The sequence below is a fragment of the Lissotriton helveticus genome, chromosome 6, assembly GCF_964261635.1.
Source record: "Lissotriton helveticus chromosome 6, aLisHel1.1, whole genome shotgun sequence".
NCBI lineage: Eukaryota > Metazoa > Chordata > Amphibia > Caudata > Salamandridae > Lissotriton > Lissotriton helveticus.
Genome location: NC_136067.1, coordinates 1,124,734,730 through 1,124,747,885, shown reverse-complemented (window position 1 = coordinate 1,124,747,885; position 13,156 = coordinate 1,124,734,730). Strand labels below are relative to the sequence as shown.

The following is a 13,156-nucleotide window of genomic DNA, read 5'->3' as shown; positions in this document are numbered from 1 at the left end:
CAATGCACATAGGCATAGGTGGTGCAGAAGCCTTATGTTTAGTGTTGGGTAACTTCTGGGGTACCCATGACACCCTGACCTGCTGGAATGTCTTCTGACTTGAACTCGATGTCGAGGTCGGAGTTGGATTCTTCAACCATGAAGGCCTCATCTTCTTCTGCTGCTGCGCTTCTTGTTCGGACTCTTCTTTGAATAGCTCCGGCATTTGTTGAATGCTTTGTTGCTGCATTTCTCGTCCTCAAGCCCAATGATCTCGAAGAGTCTATTTGAACCTGAACAAACGACAAGCCTCGCAGTCTTCTTCCTTGTGCTCCAATGATAAGCACAAATTACAGACCTGGTGTAGATCGATGTGAGGATACTTCGAGTGGCACAGAGGACAGAAATGAAATAGAGTCAAAACCATCAGCAGAGAGATGGATCGACGCGTCTCTGTCCGGAAGCAGCCTACGATGTATTCGACCAAAGATGAGAGATTTTCTGATTGAACGGACATGCGGAGAAAGGGAAAAATGTGTGATAGCAATACTGTCGAGAGTAGAGTGGATTGTTCACTGAGGGGAATCTGAAGGACGGCACCGAACCAGAGAGATGCAATACACGTCCGAACCAGATAATCGAAAGAAAACAATCTAACAATGGAGTCGAGGACCATGCACACGATCTCTGAAAGGAGGAGTCACCTTACCTCGTGACTATGAACGACTATATTGAATAAAAACAAAGTGCAAAAATCCAGACGCAAAACTAGATAGCAGGAGTATGTAAAGCAGGTGTACCTACAGCACACATGTCTCAAACTTGGAGTGAATTTTTTTGTGTAAAAAATAGTATCTAAAAGATCAAACTACCAACCATGGACGTCTAGTCATGAGAGATCAGGTGAAAGCTGAAAAATATGCCTGACCACGATAGAGCGCAGTTAGGATGCAAGACGTTTTTGTGCCTAGTCAGCGCTTACCATCGAACTGAAAAAACTCCTTGAGAAAAATTTACTTAGAAGTTAAATTTCAGCAGGGCAAGGTTGCAGGGGGTGTCCAATGAGGGAGCGATGTTGCCGGATAGCCTTGGTTCAAAGCTGTGGTGAAGATTTCTACCTTCGACTTAGTCGTCGAAATGGAAGTTGAAAATCTCCACTGGGACAAGGCAGAGGGATGTAGCTAAAGATAGTTCCATGAGTTTATATACCCCTTTGGCAAAGGACAGTTGAAATGGATTTGCTGTTGTGGAGAAGAACGTAGCGGGAGAATCAGCGAAGCCAAATTACTGCCAATGCACATCTGGATGTTAGGTGATGGTCCCGTTATCATCCTGGTTCTCAATTCTCCGAACTGTTTTGAGCAAAAATGTCCCCACTTTGGATTTTGGCTATCAGGGCAACTTTAGCACCACTTCCAAGGGTCCAGGAGTCCGGACTCAATCAGGCTTGGTACAAATGCAGGTACACGATAGAAGAAGCCTTTTGTGTATTTTTGGACCAGAACAGGCAGCCAGCAAAATAGCCCTTATGAGTCACTCTGGAGTTCCTTGGACAGTTGAAGATCAGGAGCCATATGTAGGAAGCCTAATTGCGCTCACAAATGCTGAAATTCGCAGAATTTCAGCATTTGCGATTGCAATTAGGGCAGTGTGCTATGTAGCACACAAAAACCCACATGCAAAATAAGGAATCACAAATGCTATTGCATTTAAGGAATCGCAAATGGCGATTCCTTAAATGCAATGTAGGAAGCATCCAAGTTGTGCAAATTTTGGCTTAAGGAATCGCTAAATATCATCAACTTCAGGTTGGTGGTGTTTTCCGATTTCTTTGAAAAAATTCACTTTTTGGCATTCTAGCCCATAGGAATGAATGAGAAGGTATTCCTTATTTGCGAACCTCAAATGGCGATTCACAAATAAGGAATACGTGAGATTCGCAAAATATTTTGCTAATACTACCCATATTGCGTTTTGCAATTATCTAATTGCGATTCCCAAAAAAACGAAATTTGAAAATCGCAAAAAACAAATTACATACATATAGCCCCAAGTCCTTGTACCCAGGCAGAAGGAAGAAGATTACCAGAACAAATAAAAGTCAGCTGTCTTATAGAGCAACAGTCCAGTTGAATGGCAGTCCTTCCATCAGCACAGAAGTCCTTCTTTCTGGCAGACTACAACAGGTCAAGAAGAATACTGAAGAGTTGGAATCTGAGGCCCTACTTGTATACCCTGGTGCCCTGGTTCTGGTAGAGGAGACAAGCTTCTAGACAGTGGCTTCAACATGCATGAAATTTCCGGACTGCCGTGTCCTAGCTCCAAGCTGCCTGCAGTGAAATGCAGAGTTGTTAGGCCCTTTGTTTGAAGGCAGAGCACAGGCTAAGAGTTTTAGGTGGCGCTGTGCTCAGCTTCAATCAACAAATTAGGTATTCGTGAAGTGTGCTACTCACCCGTGAGGGTCTCCAGGTACTGGGGGATAAGGGGAGTAGTTTGTGCAGCTCCATATCATCCAAAGAGCCAGGACTTTAGGTTTTTCCTGAATGCTTGCAGATTTTTAGATTGTCTGACATTGCGGGGGAGTTTGTTCCAGGTCTAGGCCATTATCTAGGAGAAGGCTCTTCCTCCCAATCTGGCTCTGCAGATGGGTTAGATTTCGGCCAGGGGGAGGTTGGCAGAGCGGAGGCTGCTTTGGGGTAAATAGAAGAAAACTCTTTTGTTTAGGTATTGAGGTCCAGTGTTGTGGAGGGATTTGTAGGTGTGAGTGAGCAGGATGAAGGTCACTCTTTTTTCGATGGGGAGTCAATAGAGGTCTCGTAGAGGCAAAGTGATGTGGTGTTGTCATGGGATGCAAAGGACGAGTCTGGCAGCGGTGTTCTGGAGGGTCTGGAGTCTGTGGAGTAGGGATTTGTTGATCCTGGCATAGAAGACATTTCTGTAGTCTAGTCTGCTGGTCATGAGTTCATGGTGATGGCCTTTCTGGATTCAGGGGATTCAATTTAAGGTGTTTTGGAGGATGTGAACAGTGTTGAAGCACCTGGAGAAGATGGCATTGATCTGTTGGGTCATGGTGAGGGAGGAGTCGAGTATGAAGCTGGGGTTGTGTTGTGTGCCATTTAGAGATCCAAATGAATTTTCCAGATTCATGCCCTTATATGTGTACAATTCACATTGCCCTTATACAGGCATAGAAATCAATCCCTTATTTAGGCATAGCCCATGCAGACCAAATACAGGCATGGCTACTTCCATTCATACCAAACGTTACAACGATTTCTTGAAAAATCGGCTTAAGCAGTTAGGGAACTTCCCCTTGCTTGAATATTGATTTGTCCAAGAACTCATGTATTTTGCAAAGAACAACTATTCCCTAAGGTTCTTTCCTGACGTTATTATGCCCGACTTTACGTCAATCTATGGCATTCCTAAACACTTTCAAGGTATAAATATACCTTCACTTGCTATGGCAAACTACGGCGTTTCGGAGCAGTTCGACTATCTACTTGCCCGACGCAGCTCGCTCCAGCAAGTGCCGAAGGAAGCCAACCCTCCAGCTGATGCACTGATCAAGAGGCCTATCTCTCGCCTAGAATCTAGCCCCAGTGTTTCCAAGCTCCCCTTGCGGGGTGTTGGGAAATTGAGTCCTGAGACAGAGATACCAGATCTCCTTCATTCTAAACCAAGGTATGGAGTTGATTAGAACCTAGAGAAACCTTTGGTAGATTCTTGGCAAAAACAACTAAAACCTATGCTACACAATACTTACTTCTTCACGTGAACTAGACTTAGGTTAGGTACATTGGGGTAGGTGTATTTAGAAGCAACAGTTGAGTATTTTAGTCAATGTTATTTCTGTATGTATTTTTATATGGCTTAGAAACCATACACTGCTTTTACAGTATTATTTTATAATACTATTCTCGTTGTACGCATTATACTTTGCAGTCTGCTTAACGATTGTAACAGTTCACTTCTCTTGCATGAGAAAGAAGACTGTTCATTAAACCTTTTTATTGAAAATGCCCGTCTCTCTATTTCTCTGCAAACTCTGTTGAACCAAAGCATGCACGATTGACTTAGTGAAAGACTTATTTATTGTTTCCGCGATTTTAGAGATATATTTCTTATTCTTGGGATACAAAGTTGTCCTGTTTATGCAGTTGTCAGACACTAATCCCTTCTTGTGAATTCGAGAAAGTTTCTAGTGACCTCTGAGCTAGCTGGCACTCACTATTAAGTTTAGTAAATTCGATAGAGACCTAGTCGACCTTAGTCCTACATCTAATCTATAGGATATATTATTCCAATGCGCAGAGCCTATTGGGAATATAGGAACTACACTACAGTTGGGGGTGTGGTCCGTGGGTTTGGAGGGTTTCATGGGTGTGTTGGGCAACCAGGAATTCTCTGATGCAGAGAGGGTGGATCTGAGGATGAGCACGTCTGTTTTCTCAGCATGGAGTTTCAGGCTACTGCTGCTCATCCAGGAAGCAATGTCTTTCATTCCTTCCTGGAACCTGCGTCTGGTTGTGTCGGTTTCCTTGGTGAGGGAGAGGATGAGTTGGGTGTCAGCGTATGATACTATGCTGAGTCCAAGCTTTCTGATGATGATGAGGAGGTGTCCATGGAGATGTTGAAGAGCATGGAGCTGAGCGATGATCCTTGGGGTACTCTGCAGCAGATCTCTGGGGGTTTGGAGAGGGGTAACGGGAGTCTCATTCTTAGGGTTCAGCCAGTGAGGAGTGAGCAGATCAAGTCAAGGGCAGTTCCCTGAATGCCGTCATTCTGGAGTATAGCAGTGTGTGTGTGTGGTGGGAGAGGATGTTGAAGGCTACAGACAGGTCTAGAAAGTTGAGGGCCGCCGTTAGCCCCCCATACTGCCAGCAGATGGCCATTGAGGTACACCTATCCTATTACTTTGTGACTGTCTGGAAACAGTTCATGAGATCTAACTGTCATTTACACTTACTCATGTTATCAAAGGCAGGCTACAGGTGAAAAATGGTGAAGGGCAGAAAAATTGAAACTTTCTAAAAGTTTCATTTTTAAAATTTAGATTATGTATCTGACTTTAACATTAAAAAAGGGCTCTTCAAAACAATCCCAAAGACACCAAACTTGAAAGAGCTACCAGCTTTCAATTGGAAATTCTAGAATAGTAAATGGAATAATGAATTGCCAATGTAATCCTATGGGAGGGGCAGGGCTCACCGTAGTGAAAAATGAATTTAGGACATATTTTTACTATTAGGACATGTAAAACCTAAAAGTACATTTCCTACATTTTAATAACAGAGCACTCTGCCCAAAGTGCTACCTGAGGCCTGCCTTATGGATGCCTTATATGTAATGAAAGGGGAGTTTAAGGCTTGACAAGGGGGTTTAAATTCCAACTCAAAATGGTAGTTGAAAACTGCATCAGGCTGTAGTGGCAGACTTGGGACATGTTTTAGAATGCTACTTAAGTGGATGACATGATCAGTGCTGCAGGCCCACCAGGAGCAATTAGTTTACAGGCCATAAATATACGGTATACCACTCTAAAAGAGGCTTACAAGTATATTAAGTATGCCAATTGGGGTATAAGCCATTGTAGTAATATTTTAGGGAAGGGCCACAAGCATTTTATCACTGGTTTGCAGTGGTACAGTGCATAGTGTCCTCAGGCCAACAACAAAAAATGCAGCAAATAATGGAGGTGGTGAGGCAAAAGGCTTGGGGGAAGACCACCCTCAGGCTGACAGGTTTAACACACAGCATCTCAGAACACACTGATTGCATATATTAAATGCTTTCCTTCCTCTTTGGCTAGTGTATGGCTTCCAGTGACTGCTTGACTCTCCATTTAGCACAAATGTAAAGCTACTGATTTTATTTGGTCCAGATTTGACAAGAATTTCTTGTTTTACCTAGGTCTGTGTACTGTTTTCTATGACATATACAACAAATCTGAAAAGCAGTTGCCAGGGTACTGTTGTGGGGCTGTAAATATGAATGCATTTCTCATCACACAGAAAGATTGACTCTACATTCAGAAGGAAATTATATTCAAAACAAGGTGATAAGCACTTAACATTATAATTTTTTAAAACCAGGAAATTACATTAATATTAAGAGTAAGCAGTATTACACATAATTCAAACATGGGTTTTCAAAAGAGAGTCTGTATATTTATGTATAGGTGTATCTAAAAGATGAAAACTGTGAAAGGCCGATGACTTGATGAAAATTCTTTCTTTCTGATGTTTTCTTATATTGATATCACCACCTAAAATTATCTAAAGCCCTCAAATTTGTATAGGGAATCTGTATTGGTACCAATCTGTTCGAATCTATGACATAATATCGACAGACATAATATAGACATACAATAATATCGACACAAAAATATCGAAAGCAAAAATATCGGAGTTCTATCTACATAAAGGTAAGTACAAAAATATCGAAAAAAATATATAGTAATACAAAAATATCGAAGTTAAAAATATCTTTTTTTAAAATTTATTAATAATAATGTAAAAATAATATAATTTACCAAATTAAAAATATAAACAGTAAAACATATAAAAAATGAATAACTAATACATACACATTTAAAATAAATTAAAACTACATATAAATTAATGTATATACTTACTCGACATATTGCAACAGTAGGAAAAGCGTTGGATAGCGTAGGGGTAAAAAACGTACTATTCCCACTCCAGAGGGTGCAACAGTAGGGAAAGCGTTGGATAGCGTAGGGGTAAAATTACTATTCCCACTCCAGAGGGTGCAACAGTAGGGAAAGCGTTGGATAGCGTAGGGGTAAAAATTACTATTCCCACTCCAGAGAGTGCAACAGTAGGGAAAGCGTTGGATAGCGTAGGGGTAAAAATTACTATTCCCACTCCAGAGAGAGCAACAGTAGGGAAAGCGTTGGATAGCATAGGGGTAAAAATTACTATTCCCACTCCAGAGAGTGCAACAGTAGGGAAAGCGTTGGACAGCGTAGGGGTAAAAATTACTATTCCCACTCCAGAGAGAGCAACAGTAGGAAAGCGTTGGATAGCATAGGGGTAAAAATTACTATTCCCACTCCAGAGAGTGCAACAGTAGGGAAAGCGTTGGACAGCGTAGGGGTAAAAAATTACTATTCCCACTCCAGAGGGTGCCACAGTAGGGAAAGCGTTGGATAGCGTAGGGGTAAAATTACTATTCCCACTCCAGAGGGTGCAACAGTAGGGAAAGCGTTGGATAGCGTAGGGGTAAAAATTACTATTCCCACTCCAGTGAGTGCAACAGTAGGGAAAGCGTTGGATAGCGTAGGGGTAAAAATTACTATTCCCACTCCAGAGAGTGCAACAGTAGGGAAAGCGTTGGATAGCGTAGGGGTAAAAATTACTATTCCCACTCCAGAGAGAGCAACAGTAGGGAAAGCGTTGGATAGCATAGGGGTAAAAATTACTATTCCCACTCCAGAGAGTGCAACAGTAGGGAAAGCGTTGGACAGCGTAGGGGTAAAAATTACTATTCCCACTCCAGAGAGAGCAACAGTAGGAAAAGCGTTGGATAGCATAGGGGTAAAAATTACTATTCCCACTCCAGAGAGTGCAACAGTAGGGAAAGCGTTGGACAGCGTACGGGTAAAAAAATTACTATTCCCACTCCAGAGGGTGCCACAGTAGGGAAAGCGTTGGATAGCGTAGGGGTAAAAATTACTATTCCCACTCCAGTGAGTGCAACAGTAGGGAAAGCGTTGGATAGCGTAGGGGTAAAAATTACTATTCCCACTCCAGAGAGTGCAACAGTAGGGAAAGCGTTGGATAGCGTAGGGGTAAAAATTACTATTCCCACTCCAGAGAGAGCAACAGTAGGGAAAGCGTTGGATAGCATAGGGGTAAAAATTACTATTCCCACTCCAGAGAGTGCAACAGTAGGGAAAGCGTTGGACAGCGTAGGGGTAAAAAAAATACTATTCCCACTCCAGAGGGTGCCACAGTAGGGAAAGCGTTGGATAGCGTATGGGTAAAAATTACTATTCCCACTCCAGAGAGTGCAACAGTAGGGAAAGCGTTGGATAACGTAGGGGTAAAAATTACTATTCCCACTCCAGAACGTGCAACAGTAGGGAAAGCGTTGGATAGTGTAGGGGTAAAAATTACTATTCCCACTCAAGAGGGTGCAACAGTAGGGAAAGCGTTGGATAGCGTAGGGGTGAAAATTACTATTCCCACTCAACAGAGTGCAACTGTAGAGAAAGCGTTGGATAGCGTAGGGGTAAAAATTACAATTCCCACTCCTAAGAGTGCAACAGTAGGGAAAGCGTTGGATAGCGTAGGGGTAAAAATTACTATTCCCACTCCAGAGGGTGCAACAGTAGGGAAAGCGTTGGATAGCGTAGGGGTAAAAATTACTATTCCCACTCCAGAGAGTGCAACAGTAGGGAGAATGTTGGATAGCGCAGGGGTAAAAATTACTATTCCCACTCCAGAGAGTGCAATAGTAGGCAAAGCGTTGGATAGCGTAGGGGTAAAAATTACTATTCCTACTCCAGAGGGTGCAACAGTAGAGAAAGCGTTGGACAGCTTAGGGGTAAAAATTACTATTCCCACTCCAGAGAGTGCAACAGTAGGGAAAGCGTTGGATAGCGTAGCGATAAAAATTACTATTCCCACTCCAGGGAGTGCAACAGTAGAGAAAGCGTTGGACAGTTAGGGGTAAAAATTACTATTCCCACTCCAGAGAGTGCAACAGTAGGGAAAGCGTTGGGTAGCGTAGGGATAAAAATTACTATTCCCACTCCAGAAAGTGACACAGTAGGGAAAGCGTTGGATAGCGTAGGGATAAAAATTACTATTCCCACTCCAGAGAGTGCAACAGTAGGGAAAGCGTTGGATAGCGTAGGGGTAAAAATTACTATTCCCACTCCAGAGAGTGCAACAGTAGGGAAAGCGTTCGATAGTGTAGGGGTAAAAATTACTATTCCCACTCCAGAGGGTGCAACAGTAGGAAAAGCGTTGGATAGCATGGGGGTAAAAATTACTTCCCACACTAATCCCCCTTTAACACACAACACACTACACATACAAAAAACCACCAATAATATAAATATCAATTAATAAATTAATAAGAATTAATATTAAATTTATGTAATTATAAATTAGCTAATTAACACATATTAATTGCCAATTAAAAATCATTTACCAATTAATTAACAAGATATTTACAAGAACAAACAATATTTATTAATAATTTTTTTTATAATTAATATTATGAAATATTTAAAAAACTAATAACCAATTAATTAATTAACAATTAAATAACAATAAATACCAAAAAATAAATACAATCTTTTTAATTAATTTAATTTAATTATTTCACACACTATTCTCCTATAAACACACAACCCACTACACATAAATAAATCACATAAAAAATGTAATTGTCATTTAATCACTTAATATTAATGAATTACCAATTAATTATTAATTAGCAATAACAAATTAAAAATATTAGTACATTAACTCTAATAATTTAATTAACTAATTAATAATAAGTAATTACCAATTAATTATTAATTAACAATAACAAAAAATAATAAATACTACTACATTAACTCTAATTCTTTTAATTAACTAATTAATAATAATTAATTACCAATTAATTATTAATTAATAAATATTTATTAGTCAAAAATAATTTTAAAAACATATTAATCAATTCATTATAATTAAATTACTTCCCACCCTATTCCCCTATAAACCCACAACCCGCTCTGATACTAAAACGCAAAATGTAAACAAATTTACAAATTCTAAACATACATTAAAAAACATGTTTAACAAACATATAAACAACATAATAAATTACCTAATACTTAACAAATTTTCGATATTACTAACATGCATACCTTAATATCGATATTCTGTCCATCGATATTATTGCACATCGATATTCTATACCATCGAAATTAAAACATCGATATTATTGTATATCGATATTTTAATTTCGATATTTTGTCTCTCTACCAATCCGTTCAATCTTTATGCTCAGCAGAAAAAAGTCTGTAGCAAGTCCCTTGCTTTGCATGACAGAGTCAAGTGATTATTCCCAGTTTTTGCGCAGTCACTAAATTCCTCATTGCAAATGGCCTGTAGTAAGACTTGGCAATATATGACCAGTATTGCTGACATTACATGTATTACCACACCATAACTTAGAAGTTACAAGTTTAACACCTGTAATGAAAAATAGGAGGACGAAAACACAATAACCACAGTGATTTCTGTATGTTTTCTTCACATTTGCTGCTTTCACACCATGAAAGAAGCACCAGGATTGGACAGAGCAGACTCTCCCAGAGCTTCTATGGGCACTGGAAGCCTGCGCTTTCTACTACCCAGTTGTCTAAGACAGCTAGGCTAGAGAACTTTAAAATGCATATGTCTGGCTAGCCATCTCAAGATGGCCTGCCAAGGAGACATGTGCATTTTAAAGCATGCAGTTCCCTGCTGCTGCCAACCGGCAGTGCTGGCCCTGCCCCATCCTGACACTAGCGTAGGACGTGTATCTGAAAAATAAAGTGGCTGTAAATAGACTTTATAGCCGTTTTTATTTTTCCGCTTTGGAGCTTATGGGGCGACACTCTGCTGCTCAAATGGATGAGCCACCCCTGTTCAAGGCATTCGTGTGTTCTGTTGACAAACAAGAACTATTAAATAAAAGCAAAATGCATACATAAATACATTTCATGGACTTCCAGTGAACAGAAATGTATTATGCAATCAAAATAAACATTGTTACCTTTGTTAAATATCTATTTCATTAAAAACAATATGTTTCATTGTTATAATGATCCAATACCTGTTTTGTCCTGCAAGCGCAGAATCTAAATACTTCTTCAGAGCCCCTTTCGCCAGAAGATTGCCATACTCGGAAGTGAACCGAGCGTCATCCCGTTTGGCTGGCGCCTGGTTATTGTTGCTGTTTTGGAGAGAACATATGAGAAAATATATATTCATTTAAAATTTGACATTATCTGTGCACAGTGAGATGTGTAGCGATGAGTGAAAATAAGCATGTGGCAATTATATCGTGGAGTTGCTGAAGCAGCTAAATGTAATTCTGCTAGCAATTTAAATACGTTGCTCTGCAAAGAACTACAGATTTTGCACTCAGTTGAGGTGTAATAATTCTTCAAATATCTGTTACTCTAAATTCAACCCTTTGTATTTACATCAAGACACATGGGGCAGATTTATGAGGCCTTTGCGCCACGTTTACGCCGCTGTTGCGTCACGCAAGGCGGCGTAAACGTGGCGCATCCCTACGACCGATTTACAACGTGACGCATCTAGGCAGATGCGTCACGTTGTAAAGCCCTGCGTCGCTTGTGGGCGTTCTGGCGCAGGGTGGGCGTTCCGGGGCAGGTGCGCCTCGCAAAAGTGGCTGAGTGAAATCTATAAGATTTCACTCAGTCACTTTCAGGCCAATGCTGCGTCAAAACCCTGCACCTGCTTGAAGCAGGCGTAGGTCTTGACGCAGCATTGCAAAGATGGGGCACCCCCGAGCTTCGCTGGAGCTGCGTCGCGCTTGCGACGCAACTCCAGCAATGCGCCACCTTAACGGCACAGATGCGTCACACATCTGTGCCGTTTTTGCCCCATGGTGCGCCGCATTGTAAATGCTTCCAAAAGGGGGTGGTGATTGACAGAGTATCTGAGTTAATCAGAACACTCCTACCCAGTCAACAGATCAGGGCTTGATCCATCACCGTTTTTTAGCTCACTGCACCATCCCAGTTCAGAACCTGGCTATATGCAAATTAGTCTGTCCCTGGCTAAGTGCATCATGGGAACAGGGCAGACCAAACTACCAAGCCAATTCTTCACTGGAAAGGAAACAAGCTTCCGGGGACCGGTTTCTGGCATTACAGCCGTCTTCGGCCCGGCTTGCTTGAATCCTGATGGTGCAGTGAGCAAGGGACTCATGTCTGAGCTTACCCTTCCACACTCATGGTGGCCAAAATATTTCGAAAAGGGGGTGGTGATGGACAGAGTATCTGAGTTAATCAGAACACTCCTACCCAGTCAACAGATCAGGGCTTGATCCATCACCGTTTTTTAGCTCACGGTGATGGATCAAGCCCTGATCTTTTGACTGGGTATGAGTGTTCTGTTTAATTCAGATGCTCTGTCCATCACCACCCCCTTTTCTGAATCGTTTTGGCCACTATAGGAGTGGCAGGGTATGCTCAGATGTGGGTCCCTTGCTCACTGCACCATCAGGATTCAAGCAAGCCGGGTCGAAGACGGCTGCAATGCCAGAAACCGGTCCCCGGAAGCTTGTTTCCTTTCCAGTAAAGAATTGGCTTGGTAGTTTGGTCTGCCCTGTTCCCATGATGCACTGGGCCAGGGACAGACTAATGTGCATGTAGCCAGGATCTGAACTGGGATGGTGCAGTGAGCTAAAACACGGTGATGGATCAAGCCCTGATCTTTTGACTGGGTATGAGTGTTCTGTTTAATTCAGATGCTCTGTCCATCACCACTCCCTTTTCTGAATCGTTTTGGCCCCTATAGGAGTGGCAGGGTATGCTCAGATGTGAGTCCCTTGCTCACTGCACCATCAGGATTCAAGCAAGCCGGGCCGAAGACGGCTGCAATGCCAGAAACCAGTCCCCGGAAGCTTGTTTCCTTTCCAGTAAAGAATTGGCTTGGTAGTTTGGTCTGCCCTGTTCCCATGATGCACTGGGCCAGGGACAGACTAATTTGCATGTAGCCAGGTTCTGAACTGGGATGGTGCAGTGAGCTAAAAAACGGTGATGGATCAAGCCCTGATCTTTTGACTGGGTATGAGTGTTCTGTTTAATTCAGATGCTCTGTCCATCACCACCCCCTTTTCTGAATCGTTTTGGCCACTATAGGAGTGGCAGGGTATGCTCAAATGTGAGTCCCTTGCTCACTGCACCATCAGGATTCAAGCAAGCCGGGCCGAAGACGGCTGCAATGCCAGAAACCGGTCCCCGGAAGCTTGTTTCCTTTCCAGTAAAGAATTGGCTTGGTAGTTTGGTCTGCCCTGTTCCCATGATGCACTGGGCCAGGGACAGACTAATTTGCATGTAGCCAGGTTCTGAACTGGGATGGTGCAGTGAGCTAAAAAACGGTGATGGATCAAGCCCTGATCTTTTGACTGG

At 41.9% G+C, this 13,156-nt stretch overlaps 1 long non-coding RNA gene across 1 annotated transcript in view; it reads right to left on the bottom strand.

Moving 5' to 3' along the window:
• Nucleotides 1-10,946, bottom strand: part of LOC144761661 (uncharacterized) — a 145,185-nt gene extending 134,239 nt beyond the window's left edge. The window contains exon 1 of the long non-coding RNA XR_013595836.1: nt 10,825-10,946. This is a non-coding gene — a long non-coding RNA (uncharacterized LOC144761661). The remainder of the gene's footprint in view (nt 1-10,824) is intronic.
• Nucleotides 10,947-13,156: the final 2,210 nt, after the last annotated feature.